The sequence below is a fragment of the Strix uralensis genome, chromosome 13, assembly GCF_047716275.1.
Source record: "Strix uralensis isolate ZFMK-TIS-50842 chromosome 13, bStrUra1, whole genome shotgun sequence".
Classification (NCBI taxonomy): domain Eukaryota; kingdom Metazoa; phylum Chordata; class Aves; order Strigiformes; family Strigidae; genus Strix; species Strix uralensis.
In genome coordinates, this window is record NC_133984.1 from 16,254,371 (window position 1) to 16,272,523 (window position 18,153).

The window sequence follows — 18,153 nt, forward strand, 5'->3', positions numbered from 1 at the left end:
GGGTGGTCTCTGGGCTGTACCAGGAGATAGAACTGGCTAGCAGACCTCCATGCTGCCTAGTCCCGCCTGACAGATCCTGCCTAGCGGCCTTACTACTTCCAGTGCGAGCCTGCTGACAGGAGCAGGGAGGCCGGCTGCGCTTAGGGAGGCTGGGACTGGGGCTTGAAGTGGGTTTTGCCATGTGCCCATCGGCCTGACTGACTGGAAAACTAACAAAATAAACAGCGGAGCTGCGCAGGCCGGCAGTGGGAGAGCGCTCTGCCGAACGCCCGCGGGCAGCCCGCCCTCCCCAGACATCCCCATCCCTCCCTCCCCCCCCTCCGGGCTGCCAGCCCCTGGGGACAGGGGACACCTCGGTCCCCGGCCCAGCTCAGCCCCACGGCGAGGGGGGAGCAGGTCCCGGGCGGCCCGGCCCCGCCTGACACCCGGAGACCCCGCGCCCGGCGCCGGCATCGCCCCGCCCCCGCCCCTTCCCCTTCCTCCGCGGCGGCGCGTCACGGCGGCGGCGGCGGGAGGATTGGCCGGCGGCACCGGCAGAGCGGGGCCTGCTCCGCCCCGCTGCTCCCCCCGCCCGCCTCTCCCCGCGCTCTCAGCCATTTTAGCGGCCGGTCCAGCCGCGGACCCCCATTCTCCGCCGGCAGCGTCGGGACGAGGTGGCCACGCGAGGAGAGTCCGCGCTCCGCGCAGCGTAACGGCCCGGGGAGGGCGGCGACGGGAGCGGAGCGGAGGGACGGGGCAAGTCCCTCGGTGCCCCTCGGCAGCATCTGGGACGAGGTGAGGGGCGGGAGGGTCTCCCGGCGCACGGAGGAGGGCGCGGGGCCGGCGCTCCCCGCCGGGGGTGGGACCGGGGCTGCCGCCCGCCTGGGCGGAGGCAGCCGGGTCAGCTGAGGGAAGGAGCGGGGGGGTTACGCGAGGTCAGGTCCCTCCCAGCCTCGCTGGAGCCGCGGGCATGGGGGGGATGCGCCCGGGCCCGGCACCCCGGCGCGGGGAGGGGGCAGCGCGGCGGCCCCCGGGCGGGAGCCGGGCCCGAGCCCTGGAGAGCCCGTCGGGGAGCGCGGAGCGGGGGGCTCGGGCTGGTTACCCCCAATAACCCCCGCAGGAGCGTCCGTTCCCTGCGCTAACGCCCTCCCCGCGCCGGGGCGCAGCCCGCTCCGCACTCGCGGAGCATCCCGCGCCGCAGCTGCCCTGGCCGCGGCCCGTGGGGCAGTGCCGTCTCCTCCCGCGGCTGCCCGCCCTTTCCTCGGGGCCCGGCGCCGCTGCTCCTGGCCGGCAGCAGCATCCCCTGCTCCTGCCCCGCTGACCGGCCACGGGGGCGGCCGCTCCGCTCTGGGGGTGCCTTGGCAGCCCCCCGCCGCTCCTGTCCGCTCTCCGGGGCCCCCCGCGGGCTCCGGGGCCTGCCCAGCACAGCGACAGTGCCATCTCCTCCCGCCGAGCCCCCCCGCCGCCTCCTGCTCGATGCAGAAAAGGAGGTTGGGCTCAGGATATGGTCTGATGCTGATGTAGCACACGCAGAAACCCAGGGAAGTCTGATTCATTGCTCAACGCTACGCGCAGGGCATATTTTCCAGATTCACGTCGTAAGAGCACCTGTTAAAGCACAGCAAGAAACTGGTTGAATGTTTCTTGTTTTCTTTTTCGACCCGTGCTTCTGAGATAAGGTTTGTTTTGTGGTGCTCTAAGGTATCCTTGTGTGCTTTGTGGGTTTTTGAAGCCTATTTGCAAAGCAAATGTGTGTGCTGCATGCCTCCCCTGCCCCGGCAGGAGTGGGGATGCTCAGTGGGGCAAGTACAGACCCCCCTTACCTAGTGCTGCTGTTGTACCTAATGCTTCAATGAAATAAATACAGAAACTTTTGAACTGTTTTGTACTATAACGCTTTTTTCTAACATAATTGTTTTTTTGTTTTTTTCAAAGAGGATGCTCAATAAATACAGATGGAGGTTATGGGGAAATTTGATGTAAAGATTGTTTCATGTAAAGTAAATGGTCAACTGTAGTCCCTGATGGTTGTGAAAGGTGATTGTCACATTAAAGATAATATCTGTCCTTGCTTAGTTCCTCTTTTCATCTTGGACTATGGTGGCATAAAAATACAAATACGACAAAAAATACAAATACGACATGCTTTGTCACTTACTATTATAGACAAACTTGCATTGATAGCCTTGCCAATTTGAAGTGCAAAAATTGGCAAAGCTACAAATAATAGGAATTAGAAGCATGTGATTTTTTTCACTAGTAATTAAGTTCTACTTTTTTGAATCTTTGGGATTTGTCATCTCATACTAACTGCAGTGATTAAAGACATGGATTCCTTTTCCCTAAGAGGTGAAAATCTTACATTTTAAACAAATAAATCCCCAAACCAATCTTATCTCCCAAACAAGACAGAATTAGCAATGTTTCAGAAAGATTGTTTGGTTTTTTTTTTTTTTTCTGCTCTTCATCCATTGATACAAGGTTTATGTTTTAATGCACTTCTACAGAAGTCTTAAATATTTCCATATAGTTATTTTAGAAATTTTTTTTAACTTACCTCTCATTTCTTTGTATTTGCCAGTCTTAAACTACAGAACTGTATAAACTTGAAACAGACAAGACGCCTCCCCCCCAAGAACCCCACTGTGGTGAGGTTTTCATGATGTGTTAATTATTTGGGTATTTGCATCTCATGCAAACCTTACTCACATATTACCTTTGACTCCATCTGTAACATACACTGCACAAGCAAGCGACAGTGTTGCCTGTTGTCTGCTGATTGAATAATCAAATGTTTATCAGCAGCTATAAATTTTCAGTGTAATAAATTACCAGTGTTAAGTGGATGACACCACCTAACATGAGGATTATGCTTCAGCCCTTTTATAAAACTAGAGAAACCACTCTTGAACAAATCACTAAGGCAAGGCATTAGATACAAGTATATTCCAAGTGCTGTTAAGACATGTATCTAGTAAAATAGATGCAGCCTATTACACTGTTTTAAGTGAAGTTAATACCCAAATGAAATATTAAACAGTAGCCTGAGCCAAGCGAACATGCAAAATCTATTGAAGTTAATGATTAATAAATAGGTAGTTAACGTGACAAATGAATGATTGCTTGTTTATAAGAAAACTGTTCTGAATAAGGAATTACTTAAGCTAAAAAAGAGTTGGAATTAATTATTAAGGAAAATCTTCATTGTATATGCAACTGAGCATGTGGTCACTATGCTTGAGGACATTTATTTTCTCAGGAAAGACAGAAGCTTCATGGAAGGAGGGAAGCAATTTCCTGAGAAAATTCACAGTATTGTTCCATTTGTTCATATGTTGGGTTGTTATTTAGATGGTACAATGTCTTCCACCCTTTTTGGGGAAGGCACATCTCAAAAATTGGCCACGCTATTTAATATTCCTGCATTCTACAGCAGCTAGAGGGTGACTGCTTTGGCGTTCCTCTTCATTTAAAAGTTACCTCCTTCTCCCTGTAACTGGGACTTTCTGTCACATTCCCATTTGGAATAGACTAGCTGTATGGAAGGGTCCATGGGAAAGCTTAAGAAAGTATTTCTCCTCTGCTAGCAGAGCTATGCTTTACAGTGGATAGGAGTTATTAATACTTTGCTGTTGCTTTTCTTTTATTTCCTTGCTTTTTTGGTTGGGGGTGAGGGAGGGAAATTAGGATTGCCTATAATCTGCTGACACTCTCGGTAACTGTGTTCCCTCAGAATCTTGAGCCCCATACACAGGCACATAAAAATGAAAACTGAACGCAGTGCTGGTTACTTCTTCTGTGGCCACTCACTCAGAGTAACCTGTGTTGCGCTGAAAGTAAAACACATGCTGCAAGTGGTGCGACAGGTTTCTGTAATGATCTATGGTGGACACAAAGCCTGCCAGCACCAAGGCCCTTTCTCACAGATTGCTCTTTGTGGTCTGAGTGGTGGACGGGGAGAGCCTTGCCCTAATCCTGGATATGCTGGAGCTGCAAGAAGTTTTCACTTGTTTTATATGGACATGAACTCAAAGACACTGTATGGAAAGAGACTTGTGCTTGCAGAGAGGAAGACTTCTGGCCAGTTGCCAGAATTGCTTGGGAGATGTGGTTTCAGTTTTCTTTTCTGCAGCAGGTACCTAGTGGGATCTGCATTGAGCCACTTGGCTGAGATCAACAAAAATAATTGGACAGAACTTAAATAAACTACAGCAGATCTGCTTTCCCTCCTCCACCACTTCTTAGGGTTATCAGTTCCTACCTAATGCTCCATATAAAGTGTGCTTGTAATCAAGAGGTGGCTTTAATCATGTGCCAGGTGTGCATAACATTATTTACCTGACCACGTGCATGATACAGAGGTTAGGAATGAGTGGTGGGAGTGGAAATTCCTTATGTTGCTGCTGTTGTTGCCCTAGATAGGAAGCCTTTCTACTTACTATTCAGGCTACCTTGCTGCTTTTGACCTGTGCTGCCGTAGCTCATAGTAGCTTTTGAGGCAGGACTAAACTTGATGTTGGCTTGAACTTGATCTTGTGCAGAGGTTAGATATGAGGAGCGTGTGTGAGCGAGGCATGTTGGTACAATTGGCCAGAGAGTTATTTTACTTTTTAAGATGATCCCAAATATAGTAGAAAACTCAGAAGGCACATTGAACCATTTCTCAGTAAGGAAATAAATAGCCCAGGCAGCCTTGGGAAATGGAGGAGCAGCACAAGTAAGGAAGGGTGATTGTGGGCATGGGGCTGGGAGGGGTGGGAAATGCTTCCCTTTAGTCAACATGTTGCCAGAATGTCAATTTGTATAATGGATGATTTTTGAAGTTTGTGTCTGTGAGTTGCTTATGATGGAAGTGAGGTTGAAGCTAATGCTACCGCATCAAAAAGTCAGCATGCATTTTATTTGCTTTGCTTCTGGATTAATAGCTGTGTAATGTGTAGGATGTGAGGAATTGTTTCCCTTTCTTTGCTTCGGATGGAGTTAAGTGCTTGGACTTTCCATTGAAATCAAAGAGTACTTCTTACCTCAGTGAAGTGTTTTGTAAGGAATCCTACATATTGAGAAAATATCTTGGGGTTTTTTCTGTATTTAAATATTTTGCATGTTTTTTGTAGTACAGTTAATGCCAGATCAATGGATATTGTGCAGCTGGGAGCTCACTGCGCTTCAAGGTGAGAAATCTTTATCTCCGAGGTAGAGATACAGTGATCCACCAATTATCACAGATTTAAGAATCTCAGATTTAAAGTGATCCAAAGTGGATCCTTGGTTATAATTTTAAATCTGAGGCTCTTACATCTGTGATACTTGAATACCACTGTTGTTCAGTGAGGACAAAACTAATGAACTAGGATTTCTTTCAGTGTATATTGATGTGAATATTGATTCCCTAGAGTATGTTTGTTTCATCAGTTGAGCGTCTTTTTCTAAAAGCATACTTGTAACCTGCCTATTAGACAATAGATTTATATTCCTTTTCTAATTCTTATTATAAATTCATTGGTCTGTTAATAGCAGACGTTAAGTGTCAAAAACCAGAGCAGAATACCTGTATGCACATCTCTTTTACTTTAAACTGTGTGATGACACTGCAACTCATCTCATGATTTTTGCTTATCACTCTTGTTAGTGGGCAGGGGAAATGCCCATATTTACATACACTGATAATCGGGAATGTTTTATAGCATAGGTGGCAGTTAGAATATTAATGTATTTGTCAGTTAAAAATATATGTAGGTATGCTTGAAGGCCAGTGAAATTAGAAACAAGTTGACATGACAAGGACGGACCTAAAATAGCACGTTACATTCCAGTACTTTACTCTTAATACTTGTACTGATTAGAGAGACTTTAAAATTATTATTTCAATAACTTTGAAGTGGTATTCTGTTTTAACTCTCATTACTATAGAAAATAAGGCAGTTACAGAAATGCTTGCGCTCAGAGGATTTCTTAAAAAAATTCTTAAAATTTATAATGTATAATTTATTTTTTAAATATCTGTTAATTACATGTTTAGCCCACCCCATTGTGCTTGTTTTGTAGTATAAGCATCACCAACATGTAAAAATTTTTCTTAACATCTAGCTAATGGTTATGTTTTGCAAAATTATTTGTTAGACTGTTAGATCTGTACAGCAGACCTGTTTTTATTTTATGATACCGTGCAACCCATTTGAAAGTGAAATAGCAATTAATAAATGTGACTTGTATTCTAGGAGACACAACAGTAGATTCAAGTAAAATGGAAGGATGGTTATGGTCTCTTTTTCTAAACCACTGTTCTACACGTAGGAGATATCAGACGTGCATTCTGAACCGCATCTTAACTGAGGTTTTCCTCTGTGCAGTTACTCAGTTTCAACTGCAGTTACTGCAGTTAGATGTCTAGTTTATAAAACTGCTTGTGTCTTTGCTGTGTAACTTTAGAAAAGTAACTTGAGTAGTAACGGTCCCTTTAGCTAAGGTTCTTACTGAATATTGTTCTTCCATGGCAGTCCACAAGCAGACCATGTGTGCAAGGCTGACTCTTGATGACCAGTAATGCCCATTTGCACACCAGCGTGTGGTTTGACATCTCTTGGGCTGCTGTGGTTGGGGTTATCAGGGACTAAGCACCAGGGTCAAACACCTTCATTTCCATGCAGAAATTTTTGACCCTTACACAACGCAACTCAAAACAAATGTCAACATGCAAGAGCTGCTGCTTATTTCTTAACAGATTTCCTCCCATTCCCTGATAGATGTATTTTTAGACATACCTCTGCCTGTCAGACCCTTTGCACTTCTGTAACTTTAGACCCCTTATACACCATCTACTTGGCTCCATTGTCAGAAATGGAGAGTAGCCCATAAAATAATTGAATAACCGTCCTCTGTGGTGAGTTGACCCTTAAGCCTTTTTTTAGAGCCTTGTTTGCACAGACACTGCTCATAGCAGTAGAAAAATATTAGCATAGAGAGGAACTGAATAAATTATATTATGTGATACTGCAAAGAGAAATTCTGTTCAGTGTTGGTAGTTGTTATAAGGGTGGGTGTTTTTGTGTTTCCCAATTCAGTTTCTTGGAAAAGAAATATAAAACAAATAAATGGTTTCTGCAGAGCACACGTGTGCCCTAAGGCTCTTCTTTCATGGCTGCCAGAGAAATCTTTGTTAGGTATCACAGTAAGAACAGGCTCGACACCCGTGTTTGGTTTTAACAGTCTGCTAGTTCAAGTGAGTTTTTCTTACTGTCCCTCAGTTGCACACATGCTTTTAAGGATGGAAACACTGCCATACTGATCAGTCTGATAGCTTTTCCTGTGATTATTTTCCAGCTTCTCTGTTTCTTGCTGTGGAACCCAAAGGCCCCCAGCTACACTCAGCTGGAGGGGCTGATTGCGCCGAGTGCAGGCAGCTCCTAACAGGAACCTGCCCTAGGCACTGGAGAGAGCTCGCTCTTCTTCATTTGATCATGTCTCAAGTCCTCGAATTCCTGTCCTTGAATTTCATATATTAGGCACTCTGCTGTAACATATGAACTATGCTCCTTGGTTCAGGATAGCATGTGCTAATGAGCCTGAAACAAAAGTCTATCTCTTACTGATGTTTTAAAGAGAAAGCTAAAGGTGTGCTGTGTTTCTGGAACTGTGCAACCGCATTGCTCATTCTACATCCAGCTTGCCTGGGTCAATAGCAAGCTTCATATACAACGGTATAAAATAAGAACTCTCCCAAAATAAAAATAAATTATTTTTGTGTTCATGTAATGATTGCTCATCTGGCTACAAGTCTGATTTGATATTCTAAATAAGTTACTATTTTTTAAATTTTATTATGTGTGTTTCTGTATATTAGGAGCTACCTATACAACTTGACCCAATACGTTCAGTCTACCTAAAGTACATGACAAGTATAAACACTGTGACTCATTCTCAACAAATGTTTTGTCTTGGAATCTAGAGGAGTTGAGCAGCCTATGAAATGTCACTCCTTCAAATATGCTAGTTAAGTTTGAGGAGCTGGCAGTTGCATATCACTGCAAGCTGAATGTTGGCTCGTAGCAAAAACCCAAAAATTTATGAATGAGGGCATTCATTTCATGTCAACTCTAGTCAGCTGCTGCTTCCTGGACCAGACAGCCACTTTGGATTAGGACGATTACTAACTCCTGATCTAAAATAAATAACAAATTATGCATATTAAAGTATTTTGGAATATACACAATTAATCTGTAATAAAATGTTAATTAGACATTTCAGTGTTTGGGAATGCGGTTTGGGTTTTTTTTTTACTTTCAATAAAGATAAAAGTAGGTAGTTATCACACTATAGCTTGTGGTTGCTCTTCCCCGCCCCCCCCCCCCCCCCCCCCCCCCCTAATACTGCACTTCCATGAACACAGTAAGCTTGTAAAAGCTGCAGCCAGTGCTCACTCTGGCCTCTGGCAGACAGGAGGGGACAGACTGGGACAGCAGAAAACGGTTGGAGGCTACTTCTTCCAGCAGTAGCTCCGTCTTGTGCTTGTTTAAAGTTCTTACAAAGCTACAGAGTAAAGGTGCAAGTAATTTCATGTCAGCTGAACTAAAGTTACCACTTCCTCCCTTTCACTGGCACTTGTGTGACTGAATGGGGAACTATGTCAGACAACTGGCTCAACTTAAGTAATGTGTAATTGGCTGCCTGCAAAGTTTGCAGCCCAAGGGAACAGTCAAAGGAGGATCACTGCAGTCCAGATTTGGACCAAGTTAGCTGCCATGAACCTAAACTTGAAGACTGATAGCAGGCTTGTTGCACTGTTCTCACTTCTCCATTGGAGTCTCTGTTATACTGAGGACACACTTACGTGAATTCAATAAAGTAATTTGCTCAAGTTGTGTTATATCTTAACATTTGCTTTAAGTACTAACTTCCCTAACCTCTGTTCTTAGTGTGTCAGTTTTGGGGGTTTTATTTGGGTTTTTTTGCATGATGAAAGCATACATACTAAAAGAATCACAGTACTATATAGGTAAGGTGTAGTTTTACAACAGTACTTTCCATAGCTTTGAATGCTACATAGAAGAGTTGAGATAGTAAATCTGCCACTAGTGGAAATATCAAATAGCACTGAAGTGATACAGCAATAGAAAGGAAAAATGAAAAAGAAGCGAGAGATCCTGGCTTGTGGTGCCTGCGGTCTTTTTGCACCGGCTGCAGAAGTAGGAAGTGAGGATGGAGTAGTGTCTGTCTGTCCATAGTAGTCCATTAGTTTGTCATTTTGCATATTACTTCCCATGAAAGGAGCTGTATGTGCAGGTGATTCATACTGTATATTTACACAGTATAATTTAGTATTGAATTTAAGATAGCCTTAGGTTTGCCTTTGTTAGATAGATATGTTTAATTTTCATTATGAAAATGGGTTCTCTTTGTATTTCATAAGCATGCAAATAGTTTTGCATTTTTATGAGCTCCTCTCTTCAAACAGCTTGGTCAGAAGTGCTTTCATTATGAAATGTATCACCACAGGGAAGAGGAACAACTGAGAGATGAAACTCAGCACGCTGTTCTTCAATAAAAAGCAGGGTGAGAAGGTGGGAGTTGGAACAGGGATTGTTGCAAGATTATGCCTTAGAAAACCACGGAGAGCATCCTGCTTGTATGAGGGTGCTACTTTTTGCCATTCTGGGATTGTTGGTACTCAGTCTGCCTTGTTCGAGGATTATACGTTACCCTTGCTGTTCAGGTATTTCAGTATTTCACTGAAGCTTGGTCTTTCAGGCATGTTTTTCTTGCGTGCCTTTCAATCACAATGCCTATGCAGTGTAATTACAGTTCCATAAAACTTGACTGCAAAAGAGCATGCTAAACAGTCTGGCAATTTTAATCTAACATAACTGAAGATAAAAACTTGTTCTAGTCTTGAGCTGAGTTCAGGTTATTTGAATGCTCAAAGATGGTTTGATGAATGATAATCTCATACACAGAACAGTCAGAAATAAGTGTAAACTCTTTCCAGATCATATTACCTAATGAGAAAGATCAGATGGTGACCAGCCTTGTAGTCTTTCTCCCCCCATTCCCCAATGTAAAAATCTTGCATTTATTCAGGTATAACCTACACCACTTTAAAAGTTAGTGTTGTTTGGAAAACAATCCTCATTTAACCTGGACCAAATCAGTCTGAACTGCAGTGGGGGGAGAGAGATGAGCAAGCAGTGGCTGTCAGCAGAGGCAGAAGGGTTAATGGAAAGAGGAGCAGGGCTTTGGGGAAACCTTCCCTGTGTTACCTGAATCTGCAGGTCGCTTTCACTGAGGTTGGATCATAATTTCTGGAATACATGCATGAAAATAAGATACAAATATAGCTTCTGTGTATGCTAGTACTACTTTATACCTAAAGTATGAGATTTTAGGACCACACCAACTGTTTTAACACTTGTTTTCCTTTCTGAATTGTGGTCAGTGCACAGACATTGGATGCAAATGTAAAGGGTGGGGGGGGTGATTTTATTCTCTGAAAGGCCATAGTGGATAAGGTTTCTGTTGGCTGTTTCTCTAAGGTAGTTCATCTGTGTCGCTCAGACAGACAAAACAGTTTCATAAATTCGTTATGTATTACCTCTTAGTTTATATGTTTACCATTCCTTAAAAAGCTGAAAATGAAAAATATTTCCATAACTTGCATAGTATTCTGTAGATTTATCTTTAAGAGAGGTAAGCTTTGAATACTGGGTTGCTGACGCTTTAAAGTTGAGGTTATTAAAAGCAGTCTAATGTCATAAGGCTGACTTTAACCAAGAGTAAATTTTAAAACTTTTTGTCAGGCACAGTGTTTGGCAGCATGTTACATTCAAATATGTGAAGGCACTCAGAATTTGGGTGAAAATTGAGAATGATAATGTAATGAATTTCTAGTGGTATCCCCTGACCTAAAGTAACGTACGTGATCAGCCTGTTCTATGTTTTCAAGTAGCAGGTAGTATTGTGTTGACAACAAATGGCTGACAAAGCTCATATAACTGATCCAGGAAAATGTTGAATTGAATAGTCTGTTTAGATATGTTTATAACCTAAGAGGTGCCTAGAATTGTCACTATTTAATGCTTTTCTTTTTAATTTTTTCATGAATTTATCAACCTACTTACCTAGAAACATTTGAATTGCAGTTGCTTTAAAGGTGGAGAGTGATTTGGTTTTTTGTGTGCTAGTGAGCAGTAAGATTGAGAATAACTAGGGAGTGGGCACTTAAGTAACCCTTGCAAAAATCTTTCAACAGGGAACTTTGTCCTACCATCACTGTAATCATCAGTCCAAATACTGATAGACTTGAAGTGGGAACTGTGTATTTTTAAGTTGAAAATGGAAACATTTTATGACAATGTTATGTTTTTGAGTATTACTGCATTTGTTAACAAATTAAATTGTATCTTTTTTATTACTAGTCATAAATTGCTGTTGTGATACAGTGTCATACTATGGATTTTTCTGCCCCTTTTTCGGAGTAAAAAAGTTCCTAAAAATAAGCTGAAAGAATGGTCAACAGAATCAGTTTCCTCTTCGTGCTTCCTTCAAAATTTGTTAAGTCTAAGACCACTTTACTGTCTTATTTAGTCTACTGCTGCACAAACAGTTTCTTTCCTCTGCAGTTGCTTCTGTGACTCCTGCTTTATTCATATTAAAGGTGATCTAGTTACCAAAATACCAAGTTGCGCCATCAAGCCACTTGAGTTTTAGTGTGTTTGAGTTTTGCTGCAAATAGTCACGCATGCTTTTTTTTACATCTTCTGAACTGGCAGGGCTGGAACCAATTCCTTCCAGGAAGCTCTGTGGCTGTGCTAGTCCGTTTTGCTGAGGGGTAGGACATGGCAGCACAGGCACCATCATGTCATAATACCGTTACGCACCTCCTTGGCCAGAGCCCGGCTCTACTTCCAGCTCGCGCTGAGAGCATGTGGCATGGGGACCCAGGCGGGTAAGGATGTCCTCTGCTCTTCTGCAAAACCTGCTTGGAGATTTTGGACTAAGAGCATCAAAAGCTGCCTGCCTCTCAAATTGTACACCTTAAACAAGGATGTTGGTGTCTGTACAGAAGTGTGATGAACGTGTGTGCATGTGTATTAGGGGGTGGTAAAGTTGAAAACCTCGCTGTTTAAAACTGTCTCAGAGGTCTTTTTTTCCTCATTTTTTTTTTAAACTTCTCTAAGAATTGTGCTAGTTTCTACCATGTTCTTCTGTCTTAGTACGAATATTTATGTTCAGACTACTTTTGCATTGTTTTCTTGTTTTGGTGGTGTTACACTGCTCAGAAGATAGAACAAAATAGTGTTTAGAGGTATTAAATCTAAAAACTTGAATGTGCACTTTGCTTTGTGGGATAAAATGTACTGAAATTTCCTTGGTCATCTCACTTCCTCTTTGAAGTACAGATAAAAATCAAAGAACCGTTATGATATAGTAAGTCAGTAAAGTTGCCTTCCCTGGCAGAAAATGCCTTCACCAGTGTTATCTCCCTTGCTGATGGGTAAAATCCCCAACTTCTCTGACTAAATTGGTATACGCTGCATTGCTTTATTATCCATGTAGAACTCATCCCCAATCTATACCTCCAGATCTTCCTTATAATAATTAATACTTGAGTTGCCAAATAATGTTATTACAAGAAATTTACCCTAAAGATATCTCAGTCTTTTATAAAGCACATGAAAGTAGCAGAAAGCAAGTTCACTCACAAAAAGTTTAGAATAAAGTGAGTAAAAAGTTGCAGTATGAAATCCTGTCTTAGGTAAATCTTTATCTGGGAATTTCGGGTGTGGATCTAGAGATGATAGATATGTAGAGGTGATAGATATCTAGAGATGAATCTAGGTATATTTGGCTAGAAAGTGGTAGGATAGGTTCACCGTGAACCAAGCAATAGACTGTGCTAAAATTTTGCATTAAGATCACAATAAAATTCAGTTCCTTAAACATACAAAAGACGTATCACTTTTTCACTGGAAAATACTGTGATTGTGCAAAAGATTAAAATATGCTTCCTCCCAATGCTCCTAACTTTTATTGACTCAAACTATTTTCTTCTGCAGCTTAACTAGTTACACAATGAAAATGAAAAATAGAGATGACTCATGCCTGAAATCTCAGGGACTACCATCTCAAATGACCATGGGTGGGAACAGTTTTCTTAAACTTGTATTTTTTAAGTGCACACCCAGTCATCTGTATATCAGAACATCTGCAAGGAGAGAATTTCTTCAAATTGCAGAATTGCCTGATTTTTTTGCTTAGTCACAGAAAAAGGGAGGAATTTGCATTTGGATGTGAGCTCCTAAGAGAAAATGTATTTTCCAGCTGTGGTGCTCTTCTTGTTGACTGTCCCCACAGAATTTTGAAAAACGCATAAAAACTTGAGAAAAATTCCTCCCCAGCCCCCAGTACACTTTTTGGTAGGCAAAAGACTGACATAAGGAGGAACATTTACTTCTCTTCCCTGCCCCCCTCCCCCCCCCCCCCCCCCCCTTTTTTTAAAGTATGTAATTAATTTCACTACCTAAATTACGACCGATGTCTGACAAGACAGCACCTAATGCCACTGATGAGAGATGGTGGAGTTTTTGAAAAGCAATAAAGGTAAATATAAAATTGGTGGCAGAATTTCTTGTCAAAACAAAAGCTGAAGAGACAGGTTTTCTAAAGTAATACAGAATTATATTTAGAACTTTAGTCTGTTAAATTACACAACAGTTGCTGTTGGCAAGACATTTAAAAAGAATATAATCTGTCAGGGTAACTAGAGGGAAAGGGAGGAGCTGTGGTAGTCTATTATTGTGTCTGGATTTCAATAAAACACAGGGGGTTAATATTACTGGACTTTCTCAATAGAGCATTAAGAGGGATTATGATGATCTCTGTCATTACATTGCATGTTTGCCTGCCAGACTGGACTTGTGTTCTTGCACTTTAACATTTTGCTGTTTGAGTTGCTCCTTTCACAAAAAGGTTATTACAGAGCAATGCTACTAGATTTCATGAAATTTATAAATAAAGGAAAGTAGCTTTTAATGACTGGCTCTGCTGTGTTTGTGTTACTAAGCCTTAGTCAGATGAATCTATTAGCTGTATTCTGTTTAAAAACCAATGATTCGGTGTTTACTTTCTCCGAACTTTTGTTCTTATGTAGTAATAGATTAATGTTACTATTTTATTTTATATTGGGCAATACCATTTTACTTTTAAGTATTTCTAATGCGTCATCACAAGGGTACATACAATTCCTCCTAGGTCATGCTGTACAGATGTTTGGGAACATACCAATTTGAGGCCAGGAAGTAAGTGTTAATATGTAATCTATACAGCTTGGGTAATGTCATTAATGACTTTTTTGCCTTGTTGAGTAAAACGTCATTAACATTTGTCCAACCCTAATACCATGACTTGATCAGAGTCTGAACTTGAATGCATGTACTCCAGGAATAGGTGAAGCAGATGTATCCAACAATACATTGTCTCTGTGTTAATTTTGAAAAACTTTTACTCAGTGAGATTATTTCCTGTATTCCTTCTTCTTTACTTGCAAAACAAAAAGCACCTGATGTCCTAATTTTCTTACGTTGTGAAAGGATGTTGTTGAAATGTTTATCATAAGCATAGGATAATAACGTAAGAGGGGAGATGAGCACCCTAATTCTTAAACAACCTGCTGCTCATGCATATGTTCCTAATACTGACAGTAAGTTGAAAACAGATGGAAATGAATGCCCAATAGACCCAGGGAAGCACCTAGCAATTAGAAGCAAAACATTAGTTAGAAAGTAAGACTGTAACTTGTGTATCTGCAGTACCGCCCCCATCACATATTCAAATTCATTAATATTACAGAAACAGGAACATTACATCTGATTTTGAAGACTGTAAAACACTGTACGTCAGTTACTTTTACTGTGCCCTGAAAATGCAGGGACAACGGAGTTCTTAACTTTTCTGTTAAGAACCCAGCTTCAAGTAAATTCCTGCCTTATGTCAGCTGTGTTCCAGTTAGGAGACAAGCAAAATCTAGACTATCCATTCATTGTGGAGTGAGATAAAATGGTGGTACAATTTAAGAAGTTACCTGAAAGAAGTAATTTGTGTGTTACTAGTCCCTTTCAATGCAAAGTAAAACTGCTTGACGTAAAACACCACAGAACATTATGCCAGTTTTCAGATGCCAGTATTCCACACAGAAAAAAATGGAGGGAATGTCTTCAGGTTCCATGTGAAGTCTCACCTGTGTTTTTGCATTGTTTTACTTCTCCCTTTTCTAGCTGAACAGCCTTTTTTTCTGGCCTATAATTTGTACTTTCAATCACATTTTCAAGTTAGAATCACCCTTAAAAATGAAAATTTTAAACATAATCTGGTTATAAAAATTAGGTTTAAATGCTTCTTTGTAGTTACACGTTATGCTAGAGACTGCACAAACAGTTCTGTATATCCTATACAGAATAGCCTGCATATTCAGTACTCTTTTATTTTTATTTAACCTGTTTCATTTGTAACACTTAAAACAAAGATAAAGAAAGCGATTGATCTCCAATCTGTAGTTTCAAACTGATATAGTATAGGTTAACACAAAGATCTTCTGTTGTAATATGCTCCAATACAATAGGTGCAGTAATGGGCTTTGGAATTTATCTGAAGTTGCCTAGTATAAGAGAACACTTTCAAAAAGCTTGAACTTAGCAAGTCTGTACTGAAAGGAGACCAAATTTTCATGTGGGGAAGCAAACAACAAACCTTGTATGAAGTGAATGAAATGTATGAAAGTGGTTTTAGTATAAATTGTATGTATTAGGGGATTATTTGATTTGAGGTATCAGATTTCCCAAGGACAGTGTTTGCAGGCAAGAAAAACATTATGGAAGATGTGGCAAATAGAGCTTTATATTTGCAAGTCTTAAACTGATTTGATCTTGTAGACTGTGTAATTCAACAGTTGTAGAAGAGGCCACTATTGTATTTTGCAAAGCAGTTTACTACTGAGAAAGAAGCAGAAAATTAAAAGGTGCTGATAACTTTAATATCACTAGTTGGATCATCAGTGCCATGTAAGTCACAACCTTTCCACTGCAAAATGGTTGTGTAGCTCCACACAGAACTAGTCAGGCTATCCATTTTGTATTATGTACGGGAACAAAGAGATTATCAATTCTTATTTGACTGTTTACATAGCTTTTGCTGGAGAACTTCCATGGTCACATATCCTCTAAAACTTGTCCTTGATCGTGCTGCTTGCCTTTTCATGTGCTTGTTTTAAAAAGTTGTGTGGAAACGGTACAATTGCGTAGCTCTGCTATTGAAACATCGGAGTAAGAGTAACATTTGCCATAATGCCTTATGAGATTGGAGTATATGTTGAGGGGATCAGGCTGAAGTAAATAAATACTTCTTTATTAGTATAGAACATGCATTTTCCTGTTTAATTTTTGTGCCCTTTAGTCCAAGTATATTTTGTAGGTGTTGGAGGAGTTTTGAGGTAATATCAGTATTTTTCAATTGCAGATTTTCTCTTTTTCCATCCTCTTCTGAAACACTGTTTGTCCAAGCCACCAGTCTTTACCATGTTCATTAACTAAAATGCTACTGAATCAAAAGGATGTCTCTCACTCACTTCCTTTACCACAAAAAGTGTTCCAACAGCTGAGTTTGCTCTTATAGTTACTGCTAGCATTCACAGTACTGTAGTGTAAATTGGATTGACTGGAAACCTTGTGTGCCCCAGGCTTTGATCAGATCACAGCATAACCAGCACAGATTGAGTACAGGCTTGTGAGAGAGGAAGCGTTGGAGTGAATGAGCCTCAGGTATTTGCCGTGCAGATTCTGGATAGAATTTAATGAGGCAAAAGTAACAGAAGTGAGTCTAGAGGAAATACTTTTCAGTGTATTCTCAATGGACAGTTTTCAGTTGTGGAATCTTGCCTTGGCCTTTTATGTTTTCTGCCTTTGGGGCACACAAACAGCTCTCACCCTTTCACCAAATATTTGCTTGCCCTCGTGTTACAAGATTAGAACAGGGAGTTTCACACCACTCTGTTAGGTAATTGAGAAATACATTGTAAGCGTGGCTGGTCTGGTTTCCATTACAATAGTTGTGGCAGCAATAGATGTATGACACTTGACACTTTCAAATTGATTTTTTCTTTTCTGATTGACATTAAGTGCATATATGTCAATATAGGTAGTAAAACAGAAGTAGTGAATATAAAGAGCAACAATATTTTTCTTGATACCGAAAATAAACCTGATCTTTGTTTAGTAGCTCAGTAGAACATAGTATTAACTACTTTTTATTTTTAGGCAGCAATAAGAGAAATAAGATTTCCTAATGCTACTTGTGGTTTTGCTATTTCAGACAGAATGTATATATTTAAACAGGGACCCTTGACTTTATTGGGATCCACTATATCTGACTTTCCCCTTTCCCTGTTTGTAGGGATATAGGTACTAGTATTTGTGCTGTACAGACATAGTAAGAGCTCTCAAAAACTCAGGCTTTGAGCTACTATTGCATTGATAGAGCATGGAAGTACTTCTGAAACCTGGTGTTTGATTAGATTACTTCTGGAGATTTCGTTGCCCTTTGGCATAATTGTGTAAGAGGGGAGTATGTAGAAATCTGCCTGTGAGAAAGGAACAAAAATTGGACCTCATGTACTTTCTTTTCCTACCATGAGTAACTTGCATTAATATTGGCAGAGTTTGTTTTCATAAAAACACATGATGTAAAAACTGAATCATTTCCCTTAGTTTTTCTTCTTTCAATGTTTCTAACACCAGAAGAGTTGTAATTAGCCACAAGATTCTTCTAACTCTTATTGCTGTTTAATCAGTCTTCTCATCTGTAGGAACGGTCTCTCATTCTTGTGTGTGATGGGTATAAATCTGGAAAATCAAAATTAGTAGAGAGCCGGGTAGTATGCACAAATTCATTTGTTTATTGTGTTTAAGCTTGCTATGTCTTCCTGGCAATGTGATATGTCTCAGTCTCTCTGTAATTTCTTTTTGAAATCCCAGGCTCTTTCAGTTCTAGTACTGGAACAAATTCAGGACTACTAGATATTGATTAAATTCCCTTCCAAGAACTGACTGTGACTGATAACCAATGTATTTAATCAGGTCAACTCACTTTTTTTCACTGTGTAGAACTACCTTTCCACTTACAAATTATGAA

At 40.9% G+C, this 18,153-nt stretch overlaps 1 protein-coding gene across 5 annotated transcripts in view; it reads left to right on the forward strand.

The window, feature by feature from the left end:
* The first annotated feature begins 557 nt into the window (after nt 1–557).
* The window catches only part of ACSL4 (acyl-CoA synthetase long chain family member 4), a 40,583-nt gene continuing 22,987 nt past the window's right edge, over nt 558–18,153 (forward strand). For 4 of the 5 annotated variants that reach the window (XM_074882711.1, XM_074882713.1, XM_074882710.1 and 1 more), the window contains exon 1: nt 559–774. The gene's annotated coding sequence lies outside the window, so the exon portion shown is untranslated. Of the gene's footprint in view, nt 775–18,153 lie in introns of all 5 variants that reach the window. The other variant, XM_074882709.1, reaches the window with a different exon arrangement.